The sequence below is a fragment of the Sceloporus undulatus genome, chromosome 1, assembly GCF_019175285.1.
Source record: "Sceloporus undulatus isolate JIND9_A2432 ecotype Alabama chromosome 1, SceUnd_v1.1, whole genome shotgun sequence".
Taxonomy (NCBI): Eukaryota; Metazoa; Chordata; class Lepidosauria; order Squamata; family Phrynosomatidae; genus Sceloporus; species Sceloporus undulatus.
In genome coordinates this window covers 199,281,128-199,300,304 of record NC_056522.1, presented here as the reverse complement: position 1 = coordinate 199,300,304, position 19,177 = coordinate 199,281,128, and positions in this window count along the sequence as shown.

The following is a 19,177-nucleotide window of genomic DNA, read 5'->3' as shown; positions in this document are numbered from 1 at the left end:
CATCTTAATCCAGTTTTTCATAGCAAGTAATGCTAGTCAAAAATTATATAATGCAACTTCCACACTGCTACTGCTTTTCTTTAGAGATACTCTAGGTGTAAACCAAGGTTTATTCTCAGTCCATACAGCATGAAGATGGTGAGGCTGAACAAGTCTGGTCTGATACCACACTTGAACTGAGTGTGTTACCTAGGAACACTCCATAGAAACGTCTGCAATATTCCACATTTTCTTGACTAAAGAAAGTCATAGCAAGGTGGTTCTTCAATACAGAGTGCTAAGTCTCAGTATGCTGTGATACACTCTGCAGAATATTTTCCACAAGGAACAATCTCTACAAGCATCACTCTGAATCACCATTTAACATATCCTGCTTATAATGCTTCTACTAGGCTCTTTTAAATCACATTTTTCTCTCTGCCTCTTCCCCACCATATTTTTTTCCTCAGCAGTGAAGGAGATTATTTGTTTAGTATCCAACTTAGAAAAAATTCTGTGAATTGCAAAAGCTACTTCACTGTAGCACAGTCTGAGGGAATAGTCCATTCACATGCCTTCTAAGAATACCAAGAGTAGAACTGGGACACAAGTGCCCAAGCAACATCAGAATGTAGTAAAAAGTGCAAACATTATTAATGAGGAAGAACAGACAAGCCAAAAGAGGCTGCAGCAGATTCATTTTGCCTGTTTCTACAGGGAAGGACAGGATTCCTCCTTTCCTCTCCTGCTGAGTTAATTGAGTATTAATTTTGCACTTTGAACTCAGTTTGCAGCGACTGAAATAAGATGGGAGGGAAAGGTGGGAGAAGGTAGGAAGTGGGACATTTTAAAAGCACTGTGGAAAGTAGGACAACAGAGGGTTGATTTGGCTTGTGCAGGCCAAATCAGGACAATTGAAAGGTATGTATTAATATTCAAGCAACCACAAGTAGAAACTCCCTAAAAACTTTGACATTCAGCATAGCTTAAGACCTGGCAAAGCCTTCATTTGTGGCTCCATTTCTCCACACCAGGGGTGTGCAACATTCAGGTCATATGTTGGGCCACTCCATTTATACAGGTCCAACAGCCATCCAAACAACTGTAGCCCATACAAAATGTCTTTACATTTATATAGGGGGGGGGGATGTGGATTCTCAGAAGCTCCAGGAAAGAGAATTCATCTGTGTGCTTTATTTTAGAGGGGAAAGGAGAGCTTGAACCGAGAAGTGGACTTCTGGTCCATCCTGATTTCATTGAGAATCGTTGTGCAACTCAAAGTTTGTCGTTTGGATGGGAAGGGGTCAAATAACCTCCATGGATCCTCAAAAGCTCCCCACTCCTGCTGTACTCACTTATAGCTCCATGAATTCAGGCAAATGGCTGAGCAGGCCTTATGAGGACGTCACATCTAGTTTTCCCTTTTCTTGCTAGGAGCAACGACTGCATCTCAAACTGTCAGAAGGTATTACTCACTTTAAAGACAGTATTTCAGGTGTCTACTTTTTCCAGTGTTTACTTCCAGGGGAACCTTGGTGTTCTCCTTTAAAAGCCATTCAATTCCTCTTAAGTGAATTACTTGATTTGTTTAACAGCTACTTCTAAAAGGGCAGGTATGCTATCAGGAACATTAAGAGATGATATGCTATGCAATATCTCTGTTTGGGGGGGGGGGGGTAAGGCAGAAGGAAGTGGGGAAGAAATCAATATTTAATCTGGCAACCACGTATACAGAACTGCCTAAGAGAGTAATTTCAAAACTGCAGCACCTTCACAGTCATTGTTCCTCTCAAACACCCTTGAATACTCACAGAGCGGCCCCTAAGCAACACATGATATTGATACTGAGTTTGCTTAAAAGTTTGCTTATTTCTTTTCCTGCTTTGCATACCTGCCAACCAGCCCTCCTTGGCATGGACAATCCTCTGCCATCCCAATGTCACAGCTGCTTTTAAAATGTCCACATTTCTCTCCCACTTTCTCCCTTTGTCTTCAGCTTACTTCACTTGCTGCAAACTGAGTCCAGACTGCAAAAGCAGCTTGCACCCGATCAACTCTGCAGGCAGGAAAGACGAGGAATGGGTGAAACCTTGTCCTTCCCAATAGGCTTAAGCAAAAGCAAACTGCTTCAGCCTTTCCTAACCTTCCCCCCGCACCCCCATCCCTTGTTTCATCTCAGGCTGTAAAACTTTGTGTTTTCTTTCCATCCTAAAATTCCCATACTTTTGAAACATATTTTCCTAAGTTATGCATCTATTTGTACAATGCTTGATTTATAGCTACTCCACTGACTAAAGCATGTTTATGCATATTTCTATATAATGAAACACATTTTAACTAGGCACGTTTTAAAATATGTCCTTTATTTTGTGCGTCCCTTATTTTTCAGGAACACCCAATAAGACTTGCAAATGTGTCAGTGCTTTAGGAAAGCTGGCATTTGTTCACATCAGAACTATGTTATCAAAATCTTACTTTCACTGATATTGTGGAGTTTGGGGTTTTTTCCATCTATACTCTATAAGCCACCTTCTTGATACAACACAATTGTGTTATAGATTCCATCAGATACACAAATGCTTATCCCCATCCCTGACAGTAAAAATAAAATAATAACAAATTGAATAACTGTTTGCAAGCCATGTTTAGGGGTGGGGAAAGGAAAAAGGGAGGGGGAAGGGAAGATGGAACAAGTTATTAATAAGAAAATATTGTCAATCACTTCAACAGAAAAACTGACCATTGCTAGAATTATGTCATTAATCATACATTCAGTAAAAGTAATAGAACACATCTAATATAACTTAAACCAGAGGAAAGATAAAATACTATATTAATCTCTTTAAATGTGAATGGTCTAGGTTCACCTTTCCAAAGGTACAAGGTTTGGAACTCTGTTAAGAATATGAGAGCTGATATTGCTTTCTTTCAAGAGATTTGTTTGAAGAAAGGGAGTAAAAAAAGTTTTTAAAAAGTGGAGTGGGAGTTCAAATGGGGTAGCCATGTTATTATCCAAATTTTATAATATTGAAGTAGCTGATTCTTTGAAAGATATGGAAGATTTATTTTTATAAGGGGTTAAATGAAAGGGAGAATCATATTATGCAGGAAACAATAATTTTTAGAAAGCAAATGTTAATGAAACTGAAGAAATTCACAGAGGGGCCAGAAATCACAGGAAGAGATACAAATTGAATAATGGATAAGAAGTTTGATAGTACTGCAAGAAACAAGAGAAGCAATAACAAGAAACATAGAATACTTTCTCTCTTTCATAATTAAAACATAGTAGATACATGGAGGAAATTACATCCCCAGGAAAGAGACTATACAATTAATTCAGCCAGTCACGCTAGTTATTCCAGAATTAGTCATGTCTTAATAACAAACAATGGACTTTATCACTCAAGCCCCATTCTTGCCACAATTGTGTTAATGAAAGGAAGCACACACATAAAGGTTTGGGAGCAATCCTTATCACACGTGTAGTTAGTCATTGATCCAAAAGAAGGGCTCCAAGGTCAACTCAGCCTTCCATCCTTTCATAGGTTGGTAAACTGAGTACCCAGCTTGTTGAGGGCAATTGACTTACACATTGTAAACTGCTTAGGGAGCGCTAGTTCACTGATAAGCAGTATAGAAACGTACTTGCTATTGCCATTGCTCATGGGGTTGGGGCTGTTGCAGTCATGGACAGCCTGCACTCTCTTTCCAAGACTACTCCTTAAATCCACCTTCCTGCCCTATTGCTCTACTTAGCATGCCTTTCTCTTTTTATTTTTACTTCTCCTTTTAACACAGTTTAGCAATGATTGCAAATTGGATTTAGTGAGGGAGGGAGAAAAGAAAGCATAAAAAGGAGAAAAACCAGTCTGCTCCAGACTAGCAAGGGGGAAAGCACTGAACCACATGACTGCCCAATCCTGGAATGGCAGCTTGGAAACTTATCATACAAGAGAGCTAATGCAACTAATGTGCAAATGGCAGCTATTGACAAGGCTTTGCCCAGCAATGAAAAGGTGTGACACAGGTCTAAAGATCAATTATGATAAACCAAAAATATTGAATTTAAATATGTCTCGACTCTGGTGACTAGGATTCGATTTCCATTCAGCCATGGAACCTACTCTGCCTCAAGTGAAGGCAATGGCAAAACTTCTCTAAACAAATCTGACCAAGAAAACCCCTTAGGGTTACCATAAGTTGGAAATTACATACACCCAAAGATCAGGGTGGTTTGATTCCCACTTGGCCATGGAACTCACTGGGTGACTTTGGGTAGGTCATATGCTTTCAGCCTGAGGAGAAGGCAATGGCAAACCTCTTCTAAATAAACCTCGCCAAGAAAATACCATGATAGGGTCACCTTCGGGTCACCATACGTTGGAAATAATTTGAAAGCACACAACGCACACACACACAAAGACACATTTAGATTTGAAGAGAATGCCAAATTATTCAATTAGTTTTTCTGGGTTTTAATATTTAGGGTTTTTTTAATGAAAAATATATCACATTTGGTATATAGGAACTATAAATATTTCAGTACACACAAATGAAAGTAGAAGGATGGTCCAAATTGCAATTAACATTATGAAGCAGACTGACAACTGTCAAAGCCTATATTCTACCCAAATACCTATTTCTTTTTCAAACAATTCCTCTGCTGATACAAAACATTTAAGAAATGGTCAAAAATTTAGAGAATTGCTATGGAATTCTGGGATCTGTAGTTTGCTGTGGCATCAGAACCCTCTGATAGAGAGGATAAATGTGTCACAAAACTATAGTTCCCAGAATTCCATAGCTCTGAGCCATGGTAGTTAAACTGGATTATTTCTGCACAAAGCTGCTGATACAGCCTGTGGAGCTGAGCAAATGGAGAGGAAAAAAATCAGTGCCTCTGGAACCCCCCACTGAACACACCACCCACATCCAAAAGAACACCTTGAAAATAATAAATAAATGGGATTTACTATGAGCCAAACATCCATAGGCAGTCTGCACCATGCAGTATCAAGCTGCACTGCTTGATTTTTTCCCCTCACTTCCCCCCATGCATATGCATTTGCACCAATGCATAAACACACCATTGACCACCAATTAGCTCCCTCATCCCACTCAGCTGCCATCCCATTGGATGCCCCTGTGACCAGCCACATAGTCACACGAGCAATACACCGTCTGTACAGTGCATCAGTATTCCCAGTGACCACTCCCCCCTGCCCTTTCACACCATACCCTCCTGTTGGGCTGGCCAGTTTGTGTGTGTTTTTATTGCATCCATTGCAATACTGGCAATCTGCTGTGTTTGTCATAATTTCTCTTCATGGGGGTATGATGACTTGGTGTGCTGGGTAGAAAGTGCAGCTGGCTACTTGTGCACCTGTATCCTAAATAAAAGAAAAACATTGTATGGCAAGAACTGGTGCCAGCAGTTGTGTCTCATTGTGCTCAGGACACATGTTCTAGACCACTTCACTATACTGTTTCCCACATTCCCACACTTGTGTCACGCTTCTTATATGCCAGTGCAATCATGCATACTTTCCATTTTGGAACAGAGCAATAGGGATTTATTTTACTATGTTTTTCATGCTGGAGTGTGGCTTCCTCCCAGTTTTACCCAGTTTTGGCTTTGTGCATCATATAAGCACCTGAGGCTCTAAACTGGATTAACCTGCTTTTTTGCCAGTGTGGACAAGCCCTGTATAAAAAAAAACACACAAACAAACAACCAAACCCACTGGATTTAAACCACTAAATGAAGATGTGAAAATTTGGATTAAGAACTGGTGGCTGTCCTAAAGAGCATTAATAATACTGTATACTGACATGGATGGAAAATGATAATAGTAAGAGGACTGTAAGCAAAACAGATTCTTTCTTTAAAAAAGAGGGGGGAGGGGGGAGAAAAAAACAAATTGAATAACAATTAGTTGTCTTTAAATGACACCCCAAATCTGTTGCCTGGGGTACCTGCATTACTGTGCCTGGTAGTAAGGTTGGCAATGCACCAAACGTAACCAGCTTGCCTCCCTGTACCATTCTGAGTAGTTTTAGGCAATCGAGTAGTTATTAAGGCAAGCGAAAAGGGCGAACGTTGATAATGATTGTTGTGAGGAAATCAAAAGCAGTTAAAATGTGTTATCATATCATGTGTAATCAAAAGCAGTTAATAACTGCAGATAGCCATCAGACCCAAATAAAACCATTTGTAAATAACCTAATTAAATTCTAAAAGCCTCAGAGCATGGCAATGGCAACCTTTTTCCCATGCTATTTAACATTTACATGAAACCGCTGGGAGAGATCATCCGGAGACATGGGGCGCGGGGTTATCAGTACGCTGATGACACCCAAATCATTTTCTCTATGTCTCCGACTGATGCAGTGACTGGGGATGGCGTCTCTCCTCTCGTGGCCTGTCTGGAGTCAGTAATGGGCTGGATGAGGAAAAACCGACTCAAACTAAATCCAGAGAAAACGGAGGTACTAGTGATAGGTTCCCCCGGTCCGGGAATGGCGGTGGTTCCACCTGTCCTGAACGGGGTCACGCTCCCTGTGAAGGACTCCGTGCGCAGTCTGGGGGGTGCTTCTTGACTCGTCGCTCCACCTGACTGCTCAGGTGAATGCGACGGTCAAGAGCACTTGTTACCAGCTTCGGCTGATTCGCCAGCTGCGCCCATACCTGGACCGGAGGGACCTAGAAACTGTTGTACATGCTCTGGTAACTTCGAGATTGGACTTCTGCAATGTACTCTACATGGGGCAACCCTTATACCAAACTCGGAAGCTTCAAATGGTACAGAATATGGCAGCCCGGCTGGTCACTGGCGTATCCAGGACCAGCCACATAACACCCGTGCTTAAAGATCTCCACTGGCTGCCCATTCGCTTCCGAGCTCAATATAAGGCGTTGGTTATCACCTATAAAGCCCTAAATGGCTTGGGCCCAGGATTCCTAAAGGACCGCCTCTCCCCATACAATCCGCCTCGCACCCTCAGAACATCTGGGCAGCAACTGCTGAAGGTGCCTGGGGCTAGGTTAGCTTCTACCTCTAGAAGGGCCTTTTCCACAGCTGCCCCAGCCCTTTGGAATACGCTGCCCACGGAGCTCCGCTCATCTACCACCCTGGCCCAATTTAGGAAGGACCTCAAAACCTTCCTATTCAAGCAGGCATTCCCCGACTAAATATCCTGTGGGCCTCCCTCCTCTTCCGTGGCCATGAGGATGGGCTAACGGGGCCTTTGTTATTGTTTTAGACTGTGTATTGTTATTGTTTCGTGTTTTTAACCTGTATTTGTTTGCACTTGTTGCATTGTTGTAAGCCGCCCTGATCTTCTTGGAAGGGCGGGATATAAATAAAGATTTTATTATTTATTTATTTATTATTATTTTATTTTTCTCTCCCCCACCCCCCAAATAAGCTTGCTGAGAAAATCCTATGATAGATTCCCCTTAAGGTCACCATGAAGTACTTGGAATCACACAATACCAACAACAACAATAAAGCCACCCATAACACTGCAGAAGAACTTCCCTTTACACCATCTAATACCCTCACCAATGGTCAATAATACCACTGTATATAAGACTCAGTGGTATTATTGACCATAGGTGAGGGTGGGAGATGGTTTTATACATTTCAGATAACGTCTGCGGTCAAAATCTTCTATTTCTTTACTTCTTCAGCCCCCCTCACTCCCAGCCCCATGCAATTAGAAAGGCTGGTGCTGACTTTCAAGTTGCTCTGATGTAGGGAAACCAAACCAGGGCATAAAATGACATGTTTTATTGCTGTAATTCCCTCATGCTACAGCACAAGGGTGATGACTCAGAAAAAGCTATGTGCTTTGATTGAGTATGGATTAGCACTCAGAGGAAAAGCATTCTGAGCAAGATTAAAATTCATGCGGTAATGAGAAGCCGTGTGTTAGTTTTTCATGACACTATTACACACTAGATGCCATCACTCCTGAAACCTTTTCCGTCTCCATTTTCTTTCACCCTGGAAATAACGGTCCTGTTTGTTCCCACTGCCACTCTAATTCTTTTAGATGTTTCTGCCTTCTGATACATGTGCATGCATGTTTTTCTTTTTACCCTGAGCAACTTTGAGTAAGCAGTAGAAATGTGAAGCTGGGAGGAAAATACAAAATTAAACAAATTTGTATAAGCCCATTGGGTTTAAAATTTTTGTTTTGTTTTGTTAAAGCATTGCATGGACCCAGATGAACACTGTTTACTCCAGATTTGAATGCAGCTCTGAACCTGACATTATCTACTGTGTCTTGGAAATCTTCCTGCATAGCAAATTGAATTTTAAAAATGAGAATAGCTTTTCCACAAGGAATGAATACATTACATTCATTTGATATTCAATGGAGTAACATTATGCATAATGAATACATTTACTATTTATACTGTTTAACCCGCCACTGAACTCAGACCTTTTAAAAAGCGTATGCTTTCTTTTCTTTCTTTTAAAAACCACATCTGAGCTTTATTAAAAAAATATCCTTAATTATTCAGTGTGTGTGTGTGTGTAAAATAATCAGATTTGGTAAAATCGTAGTGGGGTCACTGCTTTTCTAGAAAACAGATGACAATCAAAACAGAGGTGGAGAATTAAATTTGTGTGGCTTCTACCTAAGATTTCATTTCAGCCCAGTTGCTTGCCACTTCAATTCAACTTTTGCTCCCTCTTTATGATATGCAAATAGTTCTCATCTGAGCCCCTGCGGCCAATCCAGAGTTTGAAAATAATCAAATAGAACAGTGTGCAATTTAAGGTCCTGACAACAAGTACAGAAATGTTGTTTTATGCTTGAGGGAGCTGTGCATAGACCATCTGCTGCCTTGGTGATTCTCATGATGCCTGTCAAAAAAGTGTATGCATGAAAAATCAGGGAGTAGAGAGGGAGATGTTATTATCTTGTTAGCTACAGTAACCTGTGAGACCTCAGTGCTCCTGCTGGATATCTCTTTGGTGATCATTATTTCCACGTGGGATACAGAAAGCTTACCTTCTTTACTTCCACCCCACAACCTCCTCTCCACAGAGGATGGCGCCACTGGGCATTATCTGCCATGTGGTTAGAATGACATCAAATGAAACGTTCTGTGGGGTGACTGGAAGAAATGAGTAAGTGAAAATGAAGTCTGACATTAATATCGTTTATACATGCAGACACACCGAGACATACAGACACAGATGACCATACCTCCATCCCCCCAAAAAAACAAGATTCTGGCATCTTGGGATAGAAAATCATATCTGTACTGTTGGCTCTCAGAGACTAAAGAGTTAAAATGAAGGCAAGGTGATAGACCTTTTAGCATGAAAACAGGGATTAGGTTCCTGCAAAAGACTATGTCTCCCCTCCTATCTAGTTAATACCCTAACAGATCTAGAAAGGCCTCTAGTGCCAGTGATCAGCCCCATCCCAAAATGTAGAAAGCTGGTGTCGGATACAACTGATTAAGACCTTCAACAAGATAGGGACCCACCCTCAGCTGGAATTGATGGATACAGAGGAGACACATGCATCATTTGCAGCATGTCATCAGGTAAAGCACCAGTGTCAAAAGAGTCAATGCCACTTGCAGAGGCTCCAGTTAAAAACAAATTAATTAATCACCTGGGCTGCATCCACACTTCAGAATTATTGCAGCTTGGCACCACTTTAACTTTTAACTGCCAGGGCTTAATGCTGTGGAATTGTGGGGGTTTGTAGTTTTGTGAGCTATTTCACCTTCTCTGTCAGAGAGCCATGGTTCCATAGCAAACTATGAATCCCAGGATTCCATAGCATGGAGCCATGGCAGTTAAAGTGGTGTCAAGCTGCGTTATTTCTGCAATGCAGATACAGCCTTAGTTTCTCAAGCAGCAATAAGCTGCTGGGAGTTCTTTCTCTTTGCAACAATTCATTTTTTCTGGCCTTCAGGGCTTTTTGCACTTACAGTATAGATTTGTTTGAAGTCACAACCTCTCTGTACTGGCTAAGGTTGTACTTCTGATTGTCTTTTTCTTTTGACTTTAGCTATCCTGTCTGTTATCTTTTTGTAAGAGATTCTAGAATGGGTGAGACCTTGCTACTGCTCCTCCCTTCATCTTTGGTGAACTCTCTGGATTACTTTTTTTTTGTGGGTTTTTTTGGGCTATGTGGCCATGTTCTAGAAGAGTTTAATCCTGACATTTTGCCAGCATCTGTGGCTGGCATCTTCAGAGAATGCTTGCCTGGAAAGGAATTGGGTATGTATATGTGTGTATACACACACACACACACACACACACACACACAGTGTGAACCTGGGAAGGCAGGAGTGATTTGCAACAGAACAATCCACATGCAAATCACTCCTGCCTTCCCAGGTTCACAGAGTATATATATCCCCAACTCCTTTCCAGGCAAGCATTCTCTGAAGATGCCAGCCACAGATGCTGGCAAAACGTCAGGAACAAACTCTTCTAGAACATGGCCACATAGCCCAAAAAACTCACAAAAAACTATGGATGCTGGCCATGAAAGCCTTCGACTTCACTCTCTAGATTACGTGTGTATAACCTGGACTGGCTTGGTCCCTTGTAACTGTTTTGCCAAAATATAGGGCCTCAACAGACCAGCATAAAGAGCCAGCCTCGGGATGGAGTGGGGGCATGGCATCTGCAAGCTGGCCACCCATACACTGCCCCCATGCCTTCCACCTGACCAGATGGTGGGCAGTGTCATGCTGCATCTTCAACACAGCGCTTACATGCGCTGCACTGAAGAAGCAGCAGATAGGTGGCACAACGGCAGCTACAGCACCCTTTCCGTGGTGCTGTGAAAACACCAGATCGGGGCCGTGGCCCCTACCCGGCAAGGAAAGGGGTCATCTGTACAGTTCCTCAGTCTCCCTCTCTGGAATTTACAGGCTCCAGGCATGGGACAGTCATCACAGCAAAGCAAAATTGTCCATATATCATCTCTCTACAAAATGTTCAGCTTTTCAATCAGGTTTTTATATTTATAGGAATAGCCACAGTTCAGTTGAAAAGCCCAACTGGAAGCTAGTAACAAGAGTAGGTAAGAGAAGGGAAATAGTTTTAAATGTCTGCCTTAGGGTGGGGGGGACTACCTATTTTCATCATTATATTCTCCCTTGATCTGTATTTCCATTTGGCCAGATGCTCCCTTAAGTACAGAAGGATTTTTATCTCAGGGTAATAAATCATTTTTTGTCAGGGACCATGCAATTTTGTTTTCTTCCTTCAACCGCTGCAGACAGCTCCATTGCTTTGTGACAGTTAAGTACATGTTCCATAACAAAATGAAGCCTTTTTGAAAATCTATACAAGACTGCTTCCTGCATCCCAAAAGATGCTCCCAGTTCTGCAAAGATACAAGCACACTGATTACTCTTGGCAGCCAATTTAATACTTAGTTTTCTAAATGTACAGTTAAGGAGTGGGGATTGGTATCTGAAGATGAAATTATAAAATCATTTTTTACATATACATATGTGGGTGCGGCGCACACACATATCTACATAATTTACAGTTATTTCCCATCAAGTAATTTTTGACTGGTGATCTATGAATGAGAGACCTCCAAGAGTCCCAGTCATCAACTGATTTGCTCAGGTCTTGCAAATTCAAAAGCCCATAGCTTTCCTGACTGAATCAGTCTATCTGCAATTTAGTCTTATTCTTTCCCCACTGCCTTCCATTTTATTAAGAAATCATCTTTTTCCAATGAGTCATGTCACCTCATGAGTAAAGTTTCAGTGTTGTCCTTTTGGCTTTTAGTGAAAGTTCAAGCATCATTTGCTCTTGGACTCCTCCCCCCTTCTTTTATTTGTCTTCTATTGCACTATATTTTGATAGCATTTTGGATAACATTCTCCTGAGGCTGATACCAAAGGCTTTGCTTTGAGAATGATGTTTGGTGTGTTTTAACCTGTTTGAATATTAAGGAAACAAATGCACCCAAATCAAAGTATTTCAAATCAGGAGGGGGTGGGATCAAATAACAATATCCCTTGATTTTTAAAACAGTACTATTGCTCATGATGGAAAGAAAGAAAGAAAGAAAGAAAGAAAGTGCACACATATTAGGAAATGAAGATGTATCTATAGGGATAGATATTTTAAAAATAGATATTGTGATTAAAATGGACCAATTCAAACTGCAGGTAGGGAGGCAAAGCTTTTTAAACACTCACCCAAACAGAAGTTCCTTGCAAAAATACAAAACAAATCTAATACATCAGACTTTTCCCCCCTGGTGGGAGCAACCAATACCTGTGACCCTTTACCAGCAGTGTGAAATGATAGAGCACATTTTGTCATATATGTAGTAGGCCAGGCTTTATTCATCCTAGCTAACAATTTAAAATCAAATAGGGCTGTCCCTACCATTAAGAAGAATGAGGTTATGTGGCTGTGGTGGGTGTTTGAGGGGGCTTCCAAATGTTATTGGATTGCAGGTCTAGCTGGTGCAGCCAATGGTAAGGAATTCTGGGAGCGGTGGTTCAAAAAGATCTGAAGGGTTACATGATTCCCAACCCTGTTGTAAGGAACTGGCAGAGCTGTATGTGCCACATGATCTGCACTTAAGAGGGCGCATTCGCCCTGTTATAAACCTGTTCAGAAACTGGTTTAAAAGGGGGCCATTCATACTTGTGCTGATTTTTCCTGACCCAAATTTGGAGGGGAGTGCAAATCCCCCTTAACCTGGTGCCTTTGAAACCAAGGCATTTTTCGTGTCTTTTCAAAATCACCAGATTTTTTTAGGGAGCTGCCAATGGGAACATGCTGCTGATCACATTCAAGGCACCCAGAAGGGATGGGTAATGGGCAGAGGGTGGGCAAAGAACATACCCATACCATCCTACAGGTCTTGGCTTTGTGGCAAACCACCATTTCCCAGCGCTTGTAGTTGGTGGGTGAAGATACCGGCTCTTTAAATCCAGTGGATTCAAATTTCCCATGCTGTCAAGTGATCCCTTTAAACCACCATGCAGCAGTTTTCCTCTTCTGCCAGTGAATTGGTCCCCTTCTCTGCACCCATTTCTGATGCCCTTGCCAAAGTCGGGAAGGAGGTTCTCTTGGGAACATGGTGCAGCTTGTGGGTTTTTTCCTAAGTTTGACAGTTTCTGCTCACTGTTGCATTTGTGTGGTTTCCATGGGGGTTTTGCAGGGGTTTCTTGGAAAGGGTTCTTCAGAGTGGCTTGCCATTGCCATCCTATAAGGCTGGGACAGTGTGACTCCCCCCAAGGCGAACCTATCATGGGGTTTCTTGACAAAGGTTGTTCAGAGAAGCTTGTCATTGCTATCCTCCAAGGCTGACAGGGGAGGAGTTACATGCAGAGAGTAAGAACATCCCACCTCACCTAGGATCTTGCCTTCCAACCCATGGACCTGTGGACCTCCCCCACTTAGTTAGAAAAGCACCATATTATTGAGGATGCAGAGTCATGCCATCAAGTATGACAGTGAAAGTAGAATGACGGAGATGTGCATCATTTGATTGACAGTTTTTAAAATATGAGAACGATTGAATGCGTTCGATATGGAGGCTCCATTTTAAATCAGTTCTTACGGTAGTGTAAATGTCAACAGGGTTAAATTGCACCAGAGATATTCGATTGGAGCAAATGTAGTGGGAACTTCAGTTCCAAATCGCAACATCGATTCTCCTTGGATCTCCTCGCAACAAAAACTCTAGTGTTAATGTGCCTTATTGCTACCTTATTGCCCTCAAGTGCCTCTAAAGATACTGGAATAAGGCTCATATGCTTAGTCAGCATTTGTACATTAAGTATGGAGGGGGAGAAACCATCTTGTCCCATTCGTCAAGCCACTCAGTGTTTTGGGTGAGCTTTGTAAACATGTTTGCCCTTGCTAACAGCTTAGAGACTATTGAGCACTCTTTATGTAAAATGAAAGAAAGAAAAAAGAGAGAGAGAGAGAAATTGGAAGGACAAAAACAGCCCACTTGGGAATAGCAAGGGGATGGGGGAGAGGAGTGCAATCATACCTACTCAGACCACATGGCTGCCCTCATATTAGAACTGTTTTGGGAGGAACTGATCACACATGAATCAACAGTGGAAAAGTAGTGCAATTGGGAGGCATTGATGGATTTTGCCCATCAATGAGAAGGGACACTCCAGCAACAAACAGACTACAGACCAGCTTCTAGATAGACACAGCATTGTGTGATAAGGTACAGCCACAGATGCTACTACCCTGCTTTAATTCCACTTTTCAACCCACGTGTGAGAGTCATGAGTAACTAAGAATAAACACTTACAAATGAGATTTGTTGTTGCCAGAATTGCTGGATTTTATCATTTGGTGCTTTTATCCTCTCTAATGTTTCATTGCCCATTTTATGTCACCCATTTTAAATGCTCTTGTTTTCAGAGTGCAGAGACAGCAGCGAGAGAGCAATTTATTGTTCTCATGATAATCTTCAATCACAATGTTACAAATCCAATCTAATTTTCTGTTCAGTGGGAGGTATAAATCATAATGACTTTGAATCTCTGCATTTCCCCCCGCCCCATGAATTTTACACCCCAGCAGAAGAATGAAGAGAAAAAGAGCAAACGTATTCAACTTGGACATATTTCTAGACACATTTGCTGCTTCTGTTTGTTTCTTTCCAAACAGCCTGAATAGATACCCTTTCAATTGTGTAATGACCTATTCCTCAAACAATGATTTACGTGGTAAGTGCAATAAAGCTATGCTATCCGAAGGTTTCACCATATCTATGGTTCCTTACCTCCCATAGCCTTAATAAGACTGAAGCACACACCACTGTAATCCTTGCAGTGGCAGAAACCAAAAAGGTTATTCAATCCTGTTTTGCTTGAACAGTATGACATGATCCCTGGGTAATTTCAGGACATAAAAGTACCAGTGAAGAAAAGCACTTGACAACACTCTTGGGATAAAAACAGTATCCCAGTAATTGTTGGGTTGATTTTGTTCCTGCTGCAGTTTAGGAAAAAGAAACAACAGTCTTCCATTAACAGATAATACGATATTTACAGTCAGACATATTCAAAATGCAAACTCTTTTTATTCATAGGAAAAAGTAGATAGGCATTGTGGCATAAAGAAAAAGAAAGGGAGTAAAGCTGTACCCAAAAACAGGCTTTTGACATCCATGTGTGCTTGTTTCCAAAAGAAAATTTTATATTGGACACCAGGCTTTAGCCAATGTCTATTTGTGGTTCATAAATGGTTTCATCAAATAGTACATCACCAGGGAAAATCCAGATATCAGTAAGAAGCTATTTCTGTTCACACAACCTAAGTATCTACCATAATGCCTGGAATATTCCAGTTCAGTTACAATACTTCCATAATAATTTAATGTTTTCTTATATGGATATTAAGCCATCTAGTCATCCATAATAATATCAGTTCTAAGTATTACTCATTTGACAAGATGGCAATTTTATTCTGCTTGGTGGTTTTGAAATAGAAGTAACTTTGCTCACCACACAATTGCAAATCATTACCTCCTGCAGAAAGGTCATAAGGTAACTCATCTGTATAGTTCACAATACACCTGAGAAGAATCTTGTCATTTATAAGATAAAAGCAGTAAAGCTCCTGATAGGAACTATTGAGAAAGTATGAGAAATATTCATTTTCATTCTGTTTAAAATGAATATTTCTCACACTGTCTCATAAGCATGACTGTTTTTTATCCTGCGGCTAAAGCATCTGATCAGCACCACAAGCAAACAGAGCCTGCACCCCAGAAGAATACAAACCAGCCATACAAATGTTTAGTAATTTGGGGGCTCTACAGACCACCCTGAAGGCTGAGCAAACACAGGAGTCATTTGACAACATTCTCCCCTACAATGGTGAAACACAGAGGTTAATCCTGGTAGGACATAGGTTGATTTTGTGTTGTTCACATGAATTTTGAATGCATCTGATTTAAGGTTTTTGGGAGAGCTGCCAAAATCCCACAAAACTCAGTGTAATTGATTTTGGGAGGGAGGGTTGAGTTTTCCTAAAAAATTCACATTGTCAGCTGTGTGAATAACCAATGTGGATAGACCAGGGATAAACCAGGTTAAAACTGTGCCTGTCTTGAATATGTTTGGAATACATCTGCATCATCAACTCCATCTTCATTTGCAATGCTGCCATTTGTGTGGGCAACAGAACTTGCAAGATTCGCATAGAGGCAGTTCTGATAAAAAGAAATAGTATGAACAAATTGGAAATGCATGAGTGAGATTATTTGAATAGTCAAATTGCAAACAAAGCATGTGTATTTCTATTTAGGTAATCGTGTTTGAGTTGGTATATCTACATGAGCAAATTTTAGGCAATCTATGTCTTCTCTTGCCCTCATTTTTGGATCTGTAATTTCCTCTTTTTGAAGGAATCTAAACTGCCACTGTAAGGGCCCTTTTTTACTACACAATTATAGTGCTGTGATTCCACTTTAAGTACTAAGGCTATACTCTATGATGTGCTGGGGTTTGCCGTTTAAGAGGAGGGGCATTTAGAATTCTCAGCTGGGGAAATTCTCTTCTGGTGCCTTTGACCAAACTATAAATCTCAGGATTCCATAGGATGGAATTGTGGCAGTTTTAATAGATTCATAGCACTTTTCCCACCTGTCAGTCATTTTATATTAAAAGCAAATAAAGACAAAACTGGGTTTTTTAATTTTAAAAAACACACACAATAATTAAAATAGTTCCATTTCAGCTGCATTGCATGCACACACAAGGAATCTTACAGCTTCCTAATGAAAACTACATCAACTCAGCTGCCAAAAATATGTCCAATCCTATAACAGATGATTCCTTGAGATGTATCTCCCTTTTTTTAATTTATTGCTAGACACAGTATACTATCCACTAGTGCTCTGCTCAGCAAAAGACAGACAAAAGTCATCTATATGATACTGATTAAGCCTTACGAGTGTCAGGCCCTCCTGCAGATGTCAATAATAATAAAACAGGGATTCTTGATAGATTGCATGCTGAGTACCCAAATGATCCTACAGTGCCTGAGCAATGTCACTGTAATGTGTGAAGCTTCATTAATGCCTTGCATCGCCAGCAGGAAACGTCACGAAGGATCCTGACTTCTCTGCAACCTGAATTTGTATTTCTTCCCTATAAAAACAATGTTATTCCACTTCTCAGAATACCCTCCCAGATAATTTTCAACGTACCAGAGCATAACATCAAATAAAACCGAGAAGGGAGGGGGGTGTTGCAAATTGTGGTAACTGACCTTTCTTTTAACATTAATTATATTTGCACCTTTTTTTTGTTTTTAAAAATCCATTGATAGTCTGGTCACAAATGAAGTGACAATCATATATATTTTGGCAAGTTGCTAGAACTTTACTTCTGTATTGTCATTCATCTCTGAAAAGCTGCATTGGCAAATCCTGTACAATGTGCAGGATCTGCACAGATTTCAGTACTAAAAGTTACCACACTTTACAACCAGAAAGATTTGTGGAAATTTTAAATAAATCAACAACATTCAGTTTGGGGTCTTTTGTGTGTGTGTTGTTGTTGTTGTTTTCTTTTAAGTGTTACATATTCATTCCCATCACTAAAACTAGATTTCTACTGAATTTAAAATACTGGCTTAAAACATCATGCTTAAGTCATTGAGTATGCAATTAAATTTGGTCCCGAGATAGAGATCATTGGCTTGATAATTCACTGCTAGGTGTGCAGGTATCAATTGATGGGTAGTAATGCCTGCTGGGATAAAGAGAAAATTGTAACTCTCTATTTCTGAGTTATTTTATCTGGATAACATACACTCTGCAATATCTTTCCCAAGAGAGACACTTAAATTATCTCACATTACTAAAGACAGGTATGAGAAAGACAGAAAACTGGGAACTTGGCCTTAGAGACAAAACTGTTATGACAGATGTCTCTCCAGAACCAAAAAGGCCCTAGATATCATTCTGGCCAAACAATGATTGCAAAAAGTTAGATTGCAAAGGGCACAATCCAGGCAAAGCTCCAACTGATTTGATATGGATGCTCAAATGGAAATGAGTAAAATAACTCTTTGTGGGAATAATAATAATAATAGCTTTATTTAAATGTGTTATGTTTCTCACTGCCTATGTAAGCATCCAAATATCCCCTAATATATTTATTAAAACCAATTACAGTTTGGTGCAACATAAGATATATCAGCATGAGCCAATGCAGATGTGAGGGCCTACAACGAGGTCTACACTCACAAGTAAGGCTGGGGGGCTACTCATGGGTAAGGTGGGTTCTACTCATGGTTAAGGCTGGGTCTACTCAGGCGAGTGAGGTGAGCATGGTCTACCCACGAGCAACGTGATTGGTTTCTACTCATGAGTAGGCAGGTATCTTTGTAAGTAAGGGAGTCTACTCTCTGGTAAGTGGGGGGAGTCAATGAATCCATTTAAATTTGTAGGCCTATTCTTTTCCCAAACAGGCTCAGGGGCTGTACGCATGATTATGTCCCATTGTCTTCTTTTACCAACCCTGGGGGAATTGTTAACTGAGGCGGTAAGTTCTTTTTACTGCTCTGAGGTCTTCCACATGATGAAGAAGATTGTGAGTGCCCCAAATAGACACTGCTGTACTATCACCTGGCCTCATCCATATCATTTCCTCTGTCCTGATTTTCCATGACTCTTGTCAAGAAGAACCTATATAGGTAGAGAGCATTGCAAACTCAGGAGATGAGATATATATATATTAATTATTATTATTATTATATATTATTATTATTGTCTACGCCCTCTGGCAAACCAATCGGGCGTGGTTAACAACAGTAAAAATATAAAAATGATGACATTAAAAAACACTTTATCTATCCCCCCCCCCTTAAGACAGTAAATTAATAGTATAACAATATAAAAATACAATATTCAAGGATTAAAGATAAAACAGCAATTAAAACTAAAAAAACCCTGATATCCCTCTGTTGATCCTCAACCATCTCTAAGATGGGGCCAGAGGATGAGGAATGGAGGGAACAATATAAGATGCTGACAGAGGAGTGCATGGTAGTCAAACACATTTGTTCCCACTCTGCCTTGCACCAAACTCTATTGTGAGGGAAATGAATGCCAGAAGTATGCAATCATTACTGTCACCTATGGAAAAATAAATTGGATTGGGGTGCTTCTCTGGAATCTGAGTGCA